The following is a 14,670-nucleotide window of genomic DNA, read 5'->3' as shown; positions in this document are numbered from 1 at the left end:
AGAATTGTCATAGGTACAAAGGTGGAGTGGAAGCTCTAATATGCGGCTCAGACCCCCCTCTTCAGGATGGAGGCATTCTTTCTACCGGCTGCCAAGAATGCCGGCGGCTGACAGCTGAGCATCTGGACAGCACCCTCAGTTGTAGAGAACCATCTTGCTCCAGCTTATGCTTCTGAGGGGCAGCTCACATTCTATGTCTGGTCCATAGGAGGCGCAAAAGCCTGCTTCGATGCCTCAGTTAGGGACAACCCAGAAGGCCATCCCAGTTCTAGGCTCCCCATAGGCTGGACTGGGGCCCTTGTTGCAAACTTATCAGCTTCGCCCAGCGCCTCCCTTCCCCACACGGGTGTCCCAGAGAGCGCCCCCCCACTAACCACCTGCTCGTTCTGCAGACCCCCAACTCAGAGTCTGTCTCCTGGGAACCCCTACATGTCAACGACTGTGTGTATGTATGTGTTTACTTTTTTTTTTTAATGTTTATTTTTGAGAGAGAAACAGAGTTGGTGGGGGGTGGGGGGGAGCAGAGAGAAAGGGAGACACAGAATCCCCAGCAGGCTGTCAGCCCAGAACCTGGCTGGGGGCTCGAACTCACTGACCGCAAGATCATGACGCTTCACCGACTGAGCCTCCCAGGCGCCCCTGAACTTTTTTTTTTTTAAGTCTATTTATTTTAGGTAATCTCTACACCCGACGTGGGGCTTGAACTTACAACCCACGACCCCGAGATCAAGAGTTGAGACGTGCTCTCCCATCTGACCCAGCGAGGCGCCCCTGCTTTTGAACTTTATGTAAATGTAAGGATACAGCACGTGTATCCTTCTATGACCTGCTTCTTTCATTCGACATCGGTAAGATTCGCCCGTTTTGATCCAGATAGCGATTGTTTGTTAATTTCATCCACCACGTGAAGAAACAACAGTGCGAGCGCCTCTTCCACCCTGAACGGACATGCGCAACATCGCCAGTGTGGGGACAACCGCTCGTCGCCGCTGTGACCGTTCTCATACACGCCTCGGGGGTCCCAGGTGCGCGTGTCTCTAAGACAGTGTTTCTCAACCTTGGCACTACTGACCTTTATGCTGAGACAATCCTGGGTTTGGGGATCGTAGACGGCTGGGCAGCGTCCCTGGCCTCTAGCCGCTAGCTACCAGTAGCATTCCTTCCCCTGAGTTGTGACAACCGCAAATGTCTCTAGATACCCCCAAATGTCCCCTGAGTGGCAAAATCACCCCAGTTGAGAACCACTGCCCTAAGCAAAGCGCTTAGTTTTTTTTAATATGTTTTTTAATGTTTATTTATTTTTGAGAGAAAGAGGGGGTGCGGGGCAGAGAGAGGGAGACACAGAATCTGAAGCGGGCTCCGGGTTCCGAGCTGTCAGCACGGAACCCCACGTGGGGCTCGAACTCACAAGCCGGGAGATCATGAACTGAGCCAAAGTCTGATGCTTAACCGACTGAGCCGCCCAGGCACCCCCAAAGCACTTGATTTCTCACAGCTTCCTCCTCTGCATAATGGCTCCAATAACAGTATCTACCTGTTAATACTGTATCTACACTGTTTTCTCTATGTACCTATATAACGTATCATATTAAGTTGTGTGTTAACATGTGTGATGTGCTTAGAACAAGGCCCTGCCCAGAGGGACAACCGACAGATTACTGCTATAATATTATTATTGTTCCTAAAGTAGAGGCACGTTCTTAGTGCTAAGAAGCCACCATAACTCCTCTCGGACAGCTCCAATCGGCTCCCCTCCCCAAGCCTGTTTCGTCGCGTGCAAAATGTTCCGCCTTCTTGTGCAGCCCTAGAGAATCCCGGAGAAAATGGGGGACGAGGCTGGGCTCTCGATTGGCTTTATGGGGTTCTGGAGCCAGGCCCCTCTGTCCGCCACACGGGTCGTTAAAATATTGCAACACTTTGCATGGGTTGGTGAATATCCACTGCGGAGTGCCCTCCTCTCCTTTGCTCCTCCTCGGCACCACCTCGTCGCCCCGTAATCCACCAAAGGGGCACACAGGGCGCTTCTAAAACCCAGCTGGAGTGCCCATCCTGGGTCAGTAATGACTGGGCGCTGCCCGACCGTGACATTAATAAAGATCGCAGACGCCGCCCCTTGTCCCACTGTGGCACGTGTGTTACTGGCCGACCGTCCCCCCTTCCCAGCTAACAACCCTGATCTTTCTGTCAGTAGAGCAACGGGCCAGCCTCAGGAGATGACCTAGCGTCTGCCGGCCACGGCTCACCTGTCCTCCTCGGCTGGATGCTTGCTCTTGCCAAGTCCTGTGCCGAAAAGGTGGCCATGTGATCAGTTCTGAGCGCGGGAGCTCTGCTGGGTGACCTTGACTTCCCACTTCTTCCCGCCTCTGTGTGGTTACGATACGTGCAGCTGAGGCTGTCGTCTTGGAGGATAAAAGCCAATGTGCTAAAGATGATGGAGGGGACAGAGAAACAGCGAGGCTTCTCCATGACATAATTTGGCTGTGGACCGCCCCCCTGGGGCTGGTGGGGACTCATGGCCCATCACAGGGCAGTTCCCGGATGCAGCAGGGATCATACTCCCCCATGTGTCATTTCTACAGTGCCACAGATCCGAGGCATCTTGTGCAGGAGTCGGAGTAAGAAAGGTGCCCCGGCCTCCTGCAGCCTACTCACCCCTGCCCCATACCCACACAGCCCTGCTGCCCAGCAGTGCCTGTCCCTGACACATGCCCACACTGGCTCAGCGGCCTTGCCCTTGAAATCTTCCCTGAGGGCATCATCGTGCCCAGAGGGATCCTCAGAAGTCTCAGCATCCACTTCCTGCCTCCCCCTGGTCTCCCCAGCCATCCCCACCTCCCCCCTCCAGTCACCCCAGTCTAGGCTCCCTGACTTCCCCAGGGCAGTAATTAGCCCAAGCTAAATCTTAAAGAGGTAAAACCCAGGAGCACTTGGATGGCTCAGCCGGTTAAGTGCCCAACTTCAGATCAGGTCATGATCTCAAGGTTCATGGGACCGAGCCCCACGCTGGGCTCTTGCACTGACAGGGAGGGGCCTGCTTGAGATTCTTTCTCTCTTCGCTCTCTTTCACTCACAATAAATAAACTTAAAAAGAAAAAAGACACTGTGCCTTGAAGTTCCTAGCACACGCCCAGAAAAAACTGATGTTGGGCCCCCGCTCTTCCCCTCTCCCCCACCTCATCCCCAGGCCACCTTCAGGAAAAGGCCCCTGTGTTCAACAGCCACTCGGATCCAAGACCTTGGCCTTCTCTCTCTCTCTCCTCTTTGGACTTCTCTCCCCTTCTCCCACACCGCATCCAACTCAAAGGCAGTTTCTTGCCTTCAAGAGGTACGCAGAATCCGCCCTACTTCTGGGGCCAGTGGGTTCTGGGTCGGGCAGGATCACCTCTCACCTTGGTTCTGACTCATGTAGCTCCTCCAAGGCAGGACCCAGGCAACTCCCCCCCCCCCCCCCCTCTCCACCACAAGGCTGGTCAATTCCAGGCTAGTTGCACCCTCCCGGCGTGCCATTATGGTGAGAGCTGATTCATCCCGGGGACAATCTCCAGATCCCTGATCTTTCATCCCCAAGGGACCCTCCGGGACCGCCCTGTTCACGACCCCCTCTTCAGCCTGGCCCCGACAGAACCAGACAGAGGGAGCGTGAGGGATGCCTTCAACACACTGGAGGTCGTTTAACTGTCTCCAGGCCTCGTGGCCAGGCCTGACGGCGAGACTGGAGACCGGGGAAAGAACGCGGCAAGGAGCTGGCCTGAGACAGAGCAGCTGACGCCGATCCAGCTGTGAGCAAGCCTGTAGTGCCGTGAAATGGACATGTATGAGGTCATGGTACACCCTGAGCTGAGATGCCAAACTTTATAGCCCCAGAGCCCCTTTGTTATGGTAACTATTTGAAGAGGGCTCGGTTGTTTGGGGGATGTTTTTCTGTTGCCTTTTTTTTTTTTTTTTTTTTTTCCATAACTAGAAAATCAGAGCTCCATTCCAGCCCCAAACCTCTGGCCAAGACTTAACCTCACCTTGCCAATAAAATTTTCCTTACGAGTGTCTTTTAATGCTCAGTTGTAAGCCAGGCTTATAATTAAAAAGAGAAAGCTGGGGCGCCCGGCTGGCTCAGAGGTAGAGCACCTGACTCTTGATCTCAGGGTCCTGAGTTCAAGCCCCAGGTTGGGAGGAGATCCTACTTAAACAATAAATTAATTCATAAAGGGAGAAAGTCACTCGAGCCCACAGAATTAATACTTCTGTGTTATGGTTAAGAGTCATCCGGGAGACTTGGCATTTAAAGTATTTGTAATGCTTAAGAGAATTTGGCATAAGCAAAAACTGTGACAAATTTATCCTGTAGATGTAAGCCTTCCAACATAAAGTGCATAATTGAGTAATCCATTATTTCAGACTTGTAATTTTTCACTGAAACGTGTAAGAGAATTTCTCTAGGTGAGTAAACGGTACTGGAATGTTGAAAAGATCCTGATATTCTTATAATTTATTACGAGAGTTAAGTCCCTGGGAAGGTTTTGTTTCTTAGGCGCTTCTGTTGAGCGTCCAAAGAAAATCGAATGGTTTAAGTTTGTGAAAGCAGAACACTTAAGGGAAATTAATTAAGATTCTAAATGGGATATGAAGCCGTTGAAACTGGAACTGGTTGAACATTAATCAAACACTTCCCCGAAAAGTAACCGTTGAAATTTACTAGATTTCTAAATAGAATAATATTCGGAAGTAATATTCGAATAATATTCGAAGTGTCGAAGGTTAAGGAAGATGATGTTTTTTATTGGTAATTTTAACACATTGAAGATTAAGTGAAAACAGTAATCAGTCTTTTCCACGGACGAACGTCTCCCCCAGTGACACCAGAACGCTCACACGGACGCTGTGTCCTCTGTGGCCGTCTAGAAGCCATCTGCCTCCCCAGGATGAGTTGTTGGGAGACACCCTGAGCCAGGGGCACCACGTTCCTGACCACGGAAAATATACGATAGGGTCTGTTGTTTTAAGTCACTAACTTGGGGGTGGGGGGAGTAGGGTAGTTTGTTACACAGCAGTAGCTAACCAACTAACACAATAGTAACAGACTTTGATTAGGCATAAGACACCCCCCCCAAAAAAAGAAACCCTACATTTCCCACATTCCTTTGCAGCCAGGCAGGGTCATGTGGAGTGTGGTAGTGATGATCACACAGCCGAGACCAATGCCTAAAAGGAACCGAGGTCCCTGGCTGATTTCACGGAGCAAGGCCATTTTATCAGCGTGGGAAGAAATAGGGAGAGCAAAATAAACTTCTAACTTGGGTCCCTGTGAGAACTCTGTGCTGACAGCCCCGAGCCTGGAGCCTGCTTCGGGTTCTGGGTTTCCCCCTCTCTCTCTCTCTCTGCGCCCCCCCCCCCCACACTCTGTCTCTGTCTCTCTCTCTCAGAAATACCAAACCAAAAACATTAAACCACTGAGTGTGTGGCGATTTGTTATAGCGGCCATAGACGATCCGGTAGAGACCACGCGGGGAGATTTGTGGGGGACCGAGGGAGGGAGGGAGCACCCCACGCGCTACTCTGCTCCCCCCATGCCTTCCATCCACTGCTATCTACCCGCGACACTGACCTTAGTGCCAACGCTCCTACCTGGGAAGAAGCGCACCCTGGACGGTGCATGCCCTGGGAATATTTTCTCAGTGCTCACGCCACGTGTATGACGAGGGAGAGAGCTGAGAGCAAAACGCAGGCTGGCACCACCCCCCCCCCCCCCCCGCAGCGGGGATCTGTGTGATATTCCTCGGACACTCCTGGCTCCCCGAGAACACAGGAAAGGGGCTTAAGTGCTTGCCACCGTGATGTGGGAAACTAAGGCGAATGAAAAATGAGCCTCCCTTACTGCCCACAGCCCATTGACAAGTCCTTGAAACTGGCGGAGTGACCTCTAGGAGCTCAGCTGCCCTGATGCTGACACTTTGCCCGGGGGTGAAAGGGAATCTTGGCTTCAAGTATCCTGGCCCCCCAGGCTCCTCTAAGTCTCCTTTAACATAGAAAAATTCCTTTGGAAACTTCCTTTATCTCCACTCCCCCGAGATACATGCTGGCAATCATACTCCAAGCTTATGGCCCCCGCATATACATCTGAAGGGTCCCATGACTGAGGTTCTACTAAATAGTAATATGGCGTTTCCCTAGCAACAGCTAGCCCTTCAAGGTCCCGGCAACCTTGCTCCCCAAATACCTTCGAGACTCACTCTATCCCTGACCCCCTCCCAACCTGAAGGTATGTAATCAGTTACCCGTCTCGACCCCAGTGCAGCTCTTCCTGCCCACGGGTCCTGTCCCCGTGCTTTAATAAAATCACCATTGATTTTACTGACCATTGGTTTTGAAGATCAAAGACGTCTTCAAGAATTCTTTCTTGGCCGTCGGCTCCGGACCCCACCGTCACCCCAAAACCCCATCGTGCGTACCTTCAGATCTGTGGGCGCCCCTCCGCCTGTAGCCCGAATCTACTGACTGTCCACACCAGTTCCTATTATAGCTGTATTCTCGTGCCCTCCGTTCCCCGAAATGGGCTTCTCAGGTAGGGGACGAGAGAGTTTTCCTTGACCCTCTTAGGGTCCCTGGCAGGGTCTGAGATTAAACTGACCAAGACGGACTAACAGAAGGGGACACGCGTTCAGTTTTATGTGCCATGGGAACCCTCATAAGACAAGGAGGCCCCCAAGAAACAGGCTGGTGCCTTTTTACGCTAGATTTGACGAAGGGAGGGCAGTCGTGGAGGGATGTGGTAGGTCAAGGACTCGGAGGTAACTAACTGGTAACCGGGGCAGACTTAGCAAGGCCTGTTGGTTAGGGTTCTTCCTGTCCTCAGAGAAGTGACATAGATGCTCCTTTCTTCTGGGTACAGGGGCAGCAGCTGTCACATGTTGTTTTTGTTTTTGTTTTTGAGAGAGAGAGGGTGGGGGGGAGGCAGAGAAGGCGAGAGAGAGAGAGAAAGAGAGAGAGAGAAGCAGGGCTTATGCTCACCCCAAAGCGGGTCTCGAACTCACGAACCATGAGATCAAGACCTGAGCAGAAGTCAGATGCTTAACTGACCGAGCCACCCAGGCGCCCTCACGTGGGGGTTTTATGAGCTGTTTCGGGCAAAAAGGGCAAAGGGGGAGGACGTCGGAGTGACCTTCCTGCCTGCCATTGTCTCAGACTCCTTCAGCTTAAACCATTCCATCTGCCAAGGTGCCACATTTTGGGGTAGCATGTCCTGAACCCCATCATCTGCCAACTTCCTGTTTCGTTCAGAAGATCTTCCTCTCTCTGAAATGTGTTTACATTGAACTCCCCGCCCCGCAAATCTGCACACTGTCACCTGTGCAGATGTGTTGCTGATTTATTAACTGGTCCCTTAACTCTGCCATCACTAAGACAAGAGCGGCCAGCTGTTTGTTCGTTTGTTTGTTTTCATTTGAGTCCAAGTTAGTTAACGTATAGTGTAATGATGTTTTCGGGAATAGAATTTAGTGATTCATCACTGACATAGAACACCCAGTGCACATCCCAGCAAGTGTCCTCCTTAGTGTTCCCTCACCTGTTTAGCCCATCCCCCCACCCAACACCCCGCCAGCAGCCATCAGTTTGTTCTCTGTATTTAAGAATCTCAGGGGAGCCTGGGTGGCTCAGTCGGTTAAGCGTCCGACTTCGGCTCAGGTCACGATCTCGCGGTCCGTGAGTTCGAGCCCCGTGTCGGGCTCTGTGCTGACAGCCCAGGGCCTGGAGCCTGTTTCAGATTCTGTGTCTCCCTCTCTCTCTCTGACCCTCCCCCATTCATGCTCTCTCTCTGTCTCAAAAATAAATAAACGTTAAAAAAAAAATTAAAAAAAAAGAAAAAGAATCTCCTACGGTTTGTCTTCCTCTCTGTTTTTATATTATTTTTGCTTCCCTTCCCTTATGTTCACACGTAAAGAAGCCGGACCCAGAGGAACAAATATCACATGATCCTACTTACATGAACTGTCTAGAATAGGCAAATTCATAGACACAAAAAGCAGATCAGGGGTTGCCAGGGACCGTGGGGAGGAGGGAATGGGGAATTACCGATTAACGGGTATGGAGTTTTCGTGTGAAGCAATGAAAATTTTAAGAAAACGGAATAGTGATGGTTGGGAGGCATGATGAACGCAGCTAGTGCCTCTGCGTCCTGCGCTTAAAAAAGACTAAACAGGGGCACCTGGGTGGCTCAGTCGGTTGAGCGTCCGACTTCGGCTCAGGTCACGATCTCTCGCTTCGTGGGTTCGAGCCTGTGCTGACAGCTCAGAGCCTGGAGCCTGCTTGGGATTCTGTGTCTCCTCTCTCCGCCTCTCCCCTGCTCATGCTTTCTCTCTCTCTCTCTCTCTGTCTCTCTCAAAATAAATAAATATGAGAAAGAAAGAAAGAACAAAGAGCAGAGTAGGCCCACCAGCCTGTGCTATGGGCGAGGTGCTCTCGACACTAAGAGGAGGCATGACCTGGACGGTAAACAAAACCCATCTGCTTGTTCAGAGCCAAACCCGAGGACAGTCCCTGAGCGACGACCACGTTGCTCTCCCCACTACCCCCGCTCCCCTCCGCTGCCCCCCCGCCCCCCGCCTCTCCCCTCCTCCCGCCCTATTCTCATCACTGATCCTGAATCACTGGCCACCCACCTGCCCCCAGAACCTCGGTAGCTCTGAGGCAGTAACCCTGCCTCTTCTCCTTGAGTGAATAAAATCGAACTCCCAGAGGAAAGAAGAATACAAATTGGAGCGACAATAACAAAGAAACCAATGTAAACGCACGGCCTCAGCGCACGCGCGACACGTGTCGCGCACAAGAAATTGGTTTCGTAATCGCCATAAGATCACGCAACCAGTTTGTTGAGGTCTTTAGGACATTTGCAAGCGCCTCCTATTAGATTGGCATCGGGAAGGGGTGTTTGAGTGGTTAGGGAAATCTGGATGAGAGGAACAACTGTTGAATGATTTCTTTTTCCCCCAAGAGCAAAGATTAGTTAGTATTCGCGTCTGGACACAAGCCCCGCGGATGTGGGAGAATCTAGAAGCACAGAAACACCGGAGCGCCTGGGTGGTTCAGTGGTTAAATGTCCAACTCTTTTTTTTTTTTAATTTTTTTAAATGTTATTTATTTTTGAGAGAGAGAGAGAGAGAGCAGGGGAAGAGGCAGAGAGAGAGGGAGACACAGAATCCGAAACAGACTCCAGGCTCCGAGCTGTCGGCACAGAGCCGGACTCGGGGCTCAAACTCACGAACTGTGAGATCATGACCTGAGGCGAAGGCAGAGGCTTAACCAACTGGGCCACCCAGGCGCCGCATAAATGTCCAACCTTTGTCTCAAGCTCAGGTCTTGATCTCAGGGTCACGAGTTTAGGCCCTGGGCCCAGCATGAAGTCTACTTTAAAAAAAGAACAAAAACAAAAAATGGCTGCTCACATGCATTACTGGTCGGGAATAGGTAATTTTGCAGCAGCTAACAATATTTTATGCACACACTGTGTCACTTTTTTTTATTGAGATATAATTCACATAACAGAAAAAATGTCATCATCTAAAAGTGTATGACTCAGGGGCACCTGGGTGGCTCAGTCAGTTGAGCATCGGACTCTTGATCTCAGCTTGGGTCACGATCCCAGGGTTGTAGGATCAAGCCCCGCATCAGGCTCCGTGCTGAGTATGGAGCCCGCTTAAAATTCTCTCTCTCTCCCTCTGTCCCTCTACCCTGCTCTCTCTCTCTCTCTCTCAATAAAAAAAGGAAGAGAGACAGAAAAAGAATCCAAGGGGATGACCTACTGGTTTCTAGTACCCTGACAACGTTGGGTAATTACCAACACCAGTTCCGGAACATTCTATCACCTCATGCTCGCCAATCCCCCAGCCCCTGGCAACCACTAATCTACTTTCTGTGCCTATGAATTTGCCTCTTCTGGTCATCCCACATGAAAAGAACCGAGACAACACGTGGTCTTTTGCGTCTGGCCCCTTTCACTTGCCATGTGCTTTCAAGGTTCATCCATGTTGTAGCATGGATCGGTACTGCCTTCCCTGTTACGGGCGAAGAATCCACTCCGGTGATTCCACCGTGTGGCTCCCCCACATTATACTTCTTCATTCTGCCAGGACGTTGTGGCAACGTTATGGACGTGGCCGTCGTTTCCACCTTGGGCCATTATGAACAATCTCGCTACGAACATTTGTGTACGTGTTTTCGTGCGGATGGAGGTTTTCCACTCTCTTCTCCACAACCTCAGCAACACTGCTACTGGGCCTTTAAAAACGTTTTGTAATGTTTCTTTATTTTTGAGAGAGAGAGAGAGAGTGAGTAGGGGAGGGGCAGAGAGAGGGAGACACAGAATCCAGAGCAGGTCCGAGGCTCCGAGCTATTAGCACAGAGCCCAATGCGGGCATCGAACTCTTGAACTGGGAGATCGTGACCCGAGCCGAAGTCAGACACTTAACCGGCTGAACCACCCAGGCGCCTCTGGAAATGTTCTATTTCTTGACTTGGGTGGTTGGTTACACGGGGCTCGAACTCATGAATCATGAGTCATGACCTGAGCTGAAGTCAGATGCTTAACTGACTGAGCCACCCAGGCCCCCCTATTTGTGCCTTTTAAAAATTATAGCCTTGGGGCACTGAGTGGCTCAGTTCGTTGAGGGTCTGACTTCATGATCTCACAGCTCGTGTGAGTTCCAGCCCCACAGTGGGCTCTCTGCTGTCAGCCCAGAGCCTGCTTCAGATTCTCTGTCTCCCTCTCCCTCTCTCTCTGCCCCTCCCCTGCTCTCGAACACACACACACACTCCCTCTTTCAAAAATCAACAAAAAATAAATAAAATAAAATAAATAAGGCCACCCGTGTGGCTTAGTCTGTGAAGCATCCGACCTCGGCTCACATAATGATCTGACGGTTGGTGAGTTCGAGCCCCGCGTCAGGCTCTGTGCTGACGGCTCAGAGCCTGGAGCCTGTTTGGGATTCTGTGTCTCCCTCTCTCTGTCCCTCCCCCGCTCACGCTCTGTCCCTGTCTCTCTCTCTCTCTCAAAATTAAACAAAACATTAAAAAACATTAATAAACAAACAAATAAATAAAATACAAATTATAACCATGTACATACCTCTTGATCTGGCGGTTCTATTTCTAGAAATGTATACTGTTTGATATAGTAGAATTGATCATAAAGATATTGGATGACACACACTGGGTTTGGTAGCACTGTTTGTAATAATGAAATATTGGAAACGCCTTATATTTCTGTCAATAAGGGACAAGAGAAAAATATCAGGTACATCCATACAATGGAGATCTATGTGGCTGTTACCAAAAACAAAAAAAGGAAGCTCTCTACACAGTGATATTGAAAGACCATGAAACCGTTCAATGATAAATGCAAAGTGTCGGAGTATACGGTATGTTGTTGCTTGTTTACAGGGTGTGTATATGACATTCCTTGTATATGTATAGAAAAAAATCTCTGCATGAGAATCTCAGAATCCAGGGGAAAACTGGGGGTAGCTGAGGGCAGTGGCAGAAGAGAAATTAGCACTGGAAACCTCTTTAATACATTAAAAATTTTATACAACGCAAATATATCATCCTGATCAAAACGAATACAACGAGAAGCTTAAAAACACTGGAGCTGAACGAAACCTACTCGCAGGCCTGATGCCCCCAGAGCTGCCCGTCTGTGACTCCCGCCTTGTCCATTTCGACCCTCACCCACAAGGGCACTGACCACACGGTGAGACCACGAAGTGACCCCCTCGGATCACTCAGTAATCAGATGCTTAACACACCCTCATTTGTATAAAGTAAGTGAATTAAAATGGGAAATCAACCGACAATGGCGATGGGCTTGGGCTTGAAAGCTGTATTCATTTCCCGCAGCCTCTGCAAGAAATCGCCAATAGCTTTAGTGGCTTAAAACTACGAAATTTCTTCTTGTACATTTCCGGGGGTTGGAGGTCCGACACCACTTTCACCGGGCTAAAGTCAAGGCGTTGGCAGGGCTGGTCCCTTCCGGAGGCACTGGGTGGAGAGCCGCGTCCTTGCCTTTTCCAGCTTCTAGAGGCCACCTTCACTCCTGGGCTTTACTCCCAGCCAGGTAACCCAGGGCCACCTCCCCATCTCAGGATCCTCAGCTCAATCACATCTGCAAAATCCCTTGTGCCTGGAAGGTGACGTTCACAAGTCCCAAGGACTAGGGCATGATTAGGTCTTTAGGGGGTCATTATTCGGCCCCACAGACACCATCCACACAGGACAGATCCTAACACATTTCTGGTAGACAGATCAGGTAGAGGCTTGGGGACATGAATGGCGTGAGGAGGTCACTGCATTCAGGAAAGGGCTGCAGGGGAGAGGGAGCCCAGCGCCACCAGGGTAATAGGGAGCAGACGAGAGTGAGAAAACGTAGCTAAGACAGGCTCAGATGATAGTCTGTCCATGCTTTCTGTACCCCGTCTTGCCCCCTTCTACCCGACTACCAACATTCACATGCAGGGAAATCAGAACCAGAGGGCGGTTCCCCAAAGAGGTCCAGCTCTCTGACAACCCGAGATGCTAACTAGGGTGGGTGCTGGCTTCTGAAAAAAGCCGGTCCTATTCTGGTGCTCGTGGAGGGTGGGAGGGGCAACCAGAAGTGGGGCTCCTGGCCTCTCGCCCCCACATGTGGGGCCAGCCCGAACGCAAGGCCCACACGCAGACACAAAGCTTCCATTCATGCTCCAACTCAGGGCAGAGGCCTGGAGGGAAACGGGCCAGCATTTATAGCAGGAAACACCCCCCCCCCCCATCACCTACAGACACTAGCCTTGTCCCTCTTCTGAGATTGACAAGGAACAAGCAAGCCTCACCAGACAGGGTCCAGTCAGGGTGCACACACCGTGTTCGGGTGATGTCTCTCTGGTGTCTTTTTTGGTTTGTCATGTTGACTTTTTTGAAAAGTATGGACCAGTTACCTGGTATATATTCCCCGTTTTCCATGTCTGGTTGTTTCCTTGTTATTAAATGCAGGGTTAACTTATTATTTTTTTTTCCACAAGAATTCTGCATGGATAATTTTGTGTGCTTTTTTTTTTCTAAGTTTATTTGTTTATTTGGGGGGGGGTGCTCAAGCAGGGGAGGGGCAGAGAGAGAGAGAGAGAGAGGGAGAGAAAGAATCCCAAGCAGTCTCTGAGCTGTCAGTGCAGTGCCTGACAAAGGCCTGGAACCCACAAACCGTGAGATCATGACCTGAGCCAAAATCAAGAGTGGAAAGCTTAAGTGACTGAGCCCCCCAGGAGCCCCAATTTTGTGTACGTCCTATAGTGCCACATCAAGAGATTACTTGATGTTGGGGCGCCTGGGGGGCTCAGTCGGTTAAGCGTCTGACTTCGGCTCAGGTCGGCTCAGGTCATGATCTCGACTTTGGCTCAGGTCATGATCTAGAGGTTCATGAGTTCGAGCTCCTCGTTGGGCTCTGTGCTGACGGCTCAGAGCCTGGAGCCTGCTTCGGAATCTGTGTCTCCCTCTCTCTCCGCCCCTCCCTGCTCACGCTCTGTCTCTCTCTCTTTCTCAAAAATAAATGAGCATTTAAAAAATGAAAAACCAAAAAGAGATACTTGATGTCTTACTGTCCCACTGCTGCAGATTTGTTTGATCATTTGGTTGAGGGTGGGCAGGTACATTTTCCCCCTTTGTAGTGCATAAGTCATCTGTTGGGTAATAATTCTGGAGTGTTCTGCAACATTTTACCGATGATTTTTAGCATCCTTTGGTGATCCAATTATTTTACTGGGGACCCTCTGTGTTTTTTCTAATTTATCTGTAATAAACCGCATTCTTTGTTGAAATAAACTGTCCAGTGCCTGTGAACTTGCATAATCTATGTAGTCTGTACCTGGTTCACAGTAGGTGCTTAATAATGGTATCCATGTAAAAACTCACCACCACAATCTCTTATGCACAAACGAACCTTCTTCAGGAATTGGGCCCCCAAACTCTTCAAGCAGGAAGACGTGACTAAACTGACATCAGGTTATTCACAACTTCTATTCAACTTAGTGTGTCTTCCCCTCTCTATACGCTTTGAAACAGAAGTATCACGTGATGTGGAGCACCCACCAGCCCCTGCGGGGAATACCGCAGAACACCGGATATGGTATAATCGTTAAAAAGAAAAAAAAAAAAAAAGTCCGGACTCCAACCATAGCCTAAGCCCTTTAAGTAAGGGACCGTGTGTGGATCGATACTAAAAATGCTTGAGTACAGTAGAAATGCTTGGTGAGGCGGTTGGTACAATAAGAGGTCACACTTATTGAGCGCTACACGCGCAGGATCCGCGCCATCCTCACGATGGCGCTGTGGTGCCTCGCTGAGGCTTCTAGCAGAGGGGGCCTGGGGAACCCAAGCTCCAACCCTTGCCTGTTATGTGACCCCCAAACAAGGGACTTGCAACACGTGCATAGACCACCTAACTCTGGGCCTCAGTTTCTCACGAGGGGCGTCTTTGAGGTCATGCATATAAAGCTTTTAGCACAGTGCTTGCTGTGAGCGAGCTCTGGGGGAACTGGGACCAGCAATGGTTTGCTAGCGGGAGGAAGGCCTGGCGTTCCGAAGTCTGGCTCTAGGATGTCTCAGGTCACTCATTTGAGGTCCCTTGGGCGATCTAGGGCGATCGGAAGGAAAGTGACT

This window comes from Acinonyx jubatus, chromosome E2 (assembly GCF_027475565.1).
Source record: "Acinonyx jubatus isolate Ajub_Pintada_27869175 chromosome E2, VMU_Ajub_asm_v1.0, whole genome shotgun sequence".
In the NCBI taxonomy this organism is placed as follows: domain Eukaryota; kingdom Metazoa; phylum Chordata; class Mammalia; order Carnivora; family Felidae; genus Acinonyx; species Acinonyx jubatus.
This window is presented reverse-complemented; position numbering follows the sequence as displayed.